The sequence below is a fragment of the Arachis ipaensis genome, chromosome B01 (genome assembly GCF_000816755.2).
Source record: "Arachis ipaensis cultivar K30076 chromosome B01, Araip1.1, whole genome shotgun sequence".
Taxonomy (NCBI): Eukaryota; Viridiplantae; Streptophyta; class Magnoliopsida; order Fabales; family Fabaceae; genus Arachis; species Arachis ipaensis.
In genome coordinates, this window is record NC_029785.2 from 84,064,184 (window position 1) to 84,069,508 (window position 5,325).

Below are 5,325 nucleotides of genomic sequence, written 5' to 3' on the forward strand. Positions count from 1 at the left end.
AAGCCAACAATCTCCGTGGGATCGACCCTTACTCACGTAAGGTATTACTTGGACGACCTAGTGCACTTGCTGGTTAGTGGTACGAATTGTAAAAAGTGTGATTTAAAATTCGTGCACCAACTATCTAAAGGAATAGTTTCTAATTCATTAATTTTGTCTTTATGTATACATAAGCCTTTTAGAAACTTTGCATATTTAGGTACCTGTTGAATAACATAAAAAAGGGGAATAGTTACCTCGACCTTTTTGAATATCTCTACCATTTTAGGATCGGGTTCCAGCTGCTTCCTGGGCTTCCTTGCAAGTTGTGGAAATGGAATAGGAGTAGTGTTTTCTGTGGTGTCTGCGCCTTTTGGTGCTTCCTTATGTGGTCGAGCTATTTCTTCTTCATCTATATCCTGTATGTCCTCTTCCTCTTCAACATCTTCTATTTCTACTATCTCTTCAGTTGAGGTGTGTTTTGGTGGGCGTGATTCCTCCCGATTCTTCTCCTGCAGTGTGGTTCCAGACCTTAGGGTGATGGCATTAATGCCTCCCTTTGGATTGGGTAATGGTTGAGAGGAGATTCCAGTGGAGCTTGAAGGTTGGTTACTGGAATTTTGCGTGGATCCAATCTGTGACATAAGAGCTTGTAAAGTAGAGGTGAGACCATTCAGACTGGCGTTAATACTATTCATGTTGTTTTCCATGGTCTGTTGTCTTCGCTCAAAAGATTGTAGTAGCTCTTCATTAGGAGATAAAGAAGAATGAGTAAATTGAGATGTCTGCTGTTGATTGTTCTGTGGTCCTTGGTTTTACCTCAGGTGAGGTGCTCTGTAAGGTTAATTATGCTGCCTGTTGTTGTTATTATTCAATCTTTGATTTCCCTGATTATCTCTGCCTCCTCTGTTATTGTTGTCCCTCCAATTCTGGTTAGAATTGTCCTGCCATCCATGGTTATTATTTCCACTTTGATTGTACCATTGGTTGGGGCGGTCATAGAAGTTATGAGTGGATGCCACCATGTTGTCTTCTTGTTGGAGCTGTGGGCATTCATCAGTGTAATGGCTATAATCAGCACAGATTCCGCAAATTCTTTGCGGGACTAATTGTTGGTTTTGCTGTGGCGAAAGAGGTTGAGCTTGCTGAGCTTGTTGTTGATTCAATTGCATCTGCTTCAGCAAGTTGGTCATCTCACATATACTTTGAGTTAGAGCAGCAGTCTCTCTGTTAGAGGATACTTTTGCAACGGCTTTTGAACGGCCTTGCCTTTGTCTGTGGTTCCTAGTAGATTCAGCTAAATCACTGATCAATTGCCAAGCCTCATCAGTGGTCTTGTACTTCTTCATAGACCCATTGCTAGCACTTTCCAATGTGGCCTTATCTTGGGGCCTCATGCCCTGTGTGATATAGCTAAGTAACACTATCTTGTCAATCCTGTGGTGGGGGCATGCTTCCAGAAGATTATTGAAGCGCTCCTAGTATTCAAAGAGAGTCTCATTGTCATCCTGAACAATTTTAGAAATATCCTTCCTCAGTTTATCAGTAACTTCAGATGGAAAGAATTTCTCCAAAAACTCCTTTCTGAGTGTATCCCAGTTGGATACATTTGCTAGAGGTTGAGTGTAGTACCACTCTCTTGTTTTTCCCTCAAGAGAAAACGAGAAAGCTTTCAACAAAATTGAAGTTTCATCAGTACCATCATGCCTGACAGTAGAACAGGCTGCCTGGAAATCTCTCAAGTGCTTGATAGGCTCTTGAGCAGGTAGGCCATGAAACTTGGGCATCAAATTTAGCAGTACGGTCTTTATTTTAAAATCTGTAGCTACCGCTGGATGATGCGCTTGAAACGGTTGCATTGTAAAATCAGGGGCTCCTTCCTCCTGGATGGTAACTCTCCTAGCTGCCATGTCTTCTGCACGTAAAACAACCGAATCAGTAGAACGGGGGCTGGTTTCTTCCTCAAGTTCACTCTCAGATCCGCCCTCAGAGCCGACTAACCGATGTTGTTCTCGCCTTATTCGTGAAATAGTCCTTTCAATTTCGGGATCGAATATTAGCAAGTGCGGATCAGGAAGTGAACGCGTCATTTGACGGAAGAAACATGCAGCTCATAGTAGCAAAATAAAATAAAATGCAAATAAATAAATTCTAATTAATAACTTTAGCACTCTATTCCAACTCCCCGGCAACGGCGCCAAAAAATTGATGAGGGGCAGAAGTCGGTGAATTAAAAATTATTAAAATAGTTACGTTGCAAGTATAGTTCTTAACTCACCAAAAATCTGCCTATCAATTTAGAAATATGTCACAGAAAGTTTAAATTAAAAATTACTGGGAGTTAGAGTCCCAGGTCGTCTCCCAACGAGTTGCAGAAAAGTGTGCTATTTTATTAATCAGATGTTCCAAGAAGTTGAGTTAAGTAGAGGGAAAATTAAAAAGAGGAAATTTAATTAATATGGATAAAAGCCTTGACTGGGAGTTGATTAGTTGGAATCTCTATTATTGATGGGATGATTTCAAGATTAATTTATAATTAATGGTTGTTCCGTTTAGTTATCCTTTACTAGGTAAAGGAAAATCAAACAAGTTGGAATGCTAGATTTGTTCACGAGTTGCAACCCACTTAGTTCAAAGGGATTGGTGTTAGTAATTAGATAACAATCCAATAGTTAACCCAATTACAATTTTTTCTTTCAATCCTTCCAACTCAAGAGTTCCTTTCAATCAACTCCCCATCAAGTGAGGGAACTACTCACTCATTGTAAATAATAAATCCATAACACATGAAAGGGAATTAAAAGAAGACATGATTATTGGAATAGAAAAATAAATTAAAATGGAAGAAATAATCCTTGTATCAAATAATCATGAAAGTATTCAAATGACAAAATTGAACAAAGCAAAGAACATGGAAGAATAAAACCAAGTTAAGAGAACGAACTAGAATGACGAAGTCTTGATGAGGGAATAACTCTTCTCAATGTTCCAATGCTAAGATGAATTCAAAATTAAAATTCTGAAACCTAGAGAGAAAAACCTAGAGGAGGAAAAACTAGATCTAAAACTGTCTAGAATGAATGTTGTGTTTTGTTTCTGCATATTCTTTGGCTCTAGTCTGCTGTTCCGGGCCGAAAACTGGGTTGAAATAAGGTCCAAAATTGCCCCCAGCGAAGTCTGCAGATTAAGCAGATCGCACATGTCACGCGATCGCGTCATCCATGCGGACGCGTCATTCGCGCTTTTCCTTGCCACGCGTTCGCGTCGTCCATGCTACCGCGTCGCCTGAGCTTTTCCAATCCGCGCGGCCGCGTGAGCCATGCGGCCACGTCACTGCGATTCACTCTCCTTCGCGCGGTCGCGTGAGCCATGCGACCACGTCACTTCTCGCTGGTTATCTCCTCAAATTCTTGTGTTCCTTCCATTTTTGCTAGCTTCCTTTCCAATCTCCAACTCATTCATGCCCTATGAAGTCTGAAACACTCAACACACAGATTACGGCATCGAATGGAATAAAGGGGAGTTAAAAATACATAATTAAAGTCTCTAGGAAGCAGTTTTCGAACATGTTATAAATTCAGGAAGGAATTATAATTTCATGCTAATTCAATGAATAAGTGGGTAAGGATCATGATAAAACCACACAATTAAACACAATATAAACCATAAAATGGTGGTTTATCAGTGATGCCCAACATAAAGCTTGCCATGGAAGGAGCCTTGCGTGCATAAAGAAGTAGATAGTAGGAAAGCAGAGATTCAGAAGACAAAGCATCTCCAAAACCTCAACCTGTTCTTCATTACTGCATAACAAGTATTTATTTCATGTTCTTTTACTTTTTACAATTAAATCTGAGAATTATTGATATCCTGACTAAGATTTACAAGATAACCATAGCTTGCTTCAAGCCGACAATCTCCGTGGGATCGACCCTTACTCACGTAAGGTATTACTTGGATGACCCAGTGCACTTGCTGGTTAGTTGTGCGGAGTTGCAAAAGTGTGATTGTAATTTCGTGCACCAAGTTTTTGGCGCCGTTGCCGGGGATTGTTCGAGTTTGGACAACTGACGGTTATTCTTGTTGCTTCGATTAGGAATATTTTTTTTGTTGGTTTAGAGTCTTTTATTTGAGTTTAGTTTTATATTTTAAGTTTGGTGTCAATTGCATGTCCTTAGTTCTTTCTTGATCTTTAAAAATTCTAAGTTTGGTGTCTTCTTTGTGTTTTCCTTTAAATTTTCGAAAAGTTGTGTTTGATTTTCTAAAAATTTTAAGTTTGGTGTCCCTTGTGCTTTTATTTACTTAAAAATTTTTCAAAAATTTGTTCTTGGTGTTCATCTTGATCTTCAAAGTGTTCTTGGTGTTCATCTTGACATTCAAAGTTTGCTTGTTTGTTCTCTGTGTTTTGATCTAAAATTTCTAAGTTTACTGTCATTTTGTTGTTTTTCTCTTTCCGCATTAAAATTCAAAAATCAAAAAAATATCCCTTCCTTATTTTACTGATAAATTTCGAAATTTTGCATTAATTTAGTCAAAGATTTTCAAAATCATACTTTTTTTTTAGTCAAGTCAATATTCTAATTTCAAAAATTGATCTTTTCAAAACTTTTTCAAAAGTCAAATCTTTCTAATTTCTTCAATCATATCTTTTCAATCATATCTTTTTTTTTTAATTTGCAATCATATCTTCTCAATCATATCTTTTTCAAAATAATTCTCAATCATATCTTTTTTTTTTAATTTACAATCATATCTTCTAAATCATATCTTCTTCAAAATAATTTTCAATCATATCTTTTTAATTGCTTATTTCAAAATCTTTTTAATTAATTAATCAATTTAGTTTTCAATTTGCTTTGATTTTATTTTCTTTTAGTTTTCAAAATTTTATTTTATTTTTCTTTTATTTTATTTTATTATTTTTGGTCACTTTTAATTAAATAAATAAAAAAATAAAAATATAATTTATTTGCAATTCATATCAATTCCCTTTTCTCCATCATGGACATAAGTGGAAATGAACAGTCCAGAAGGACTCTGGGGTCATATGCTAACCCCATTACAGCTGCATATGGGAGTAGCATCTGTATACCTCCCATCAAAGCAAGCAGTTTTGAGCTAAATCCTCAGCTCATTATCATGGTGCAGCAAAATTGCCAGTATTCCGGTCTTCTACAGGAAGAATCTACTGAGTTTCTAGCACAATTCTTACAAATTGCTAACATAGTACGTGATAAAGAAGTGGATCAGGATGTCTACAGATTATTACTATTTCCATTTGCTGTAAAAGATCAAGCTAAGAGGTGGTTAAATAACCAACCCACAGCAAGCATAAAAACATGGAAA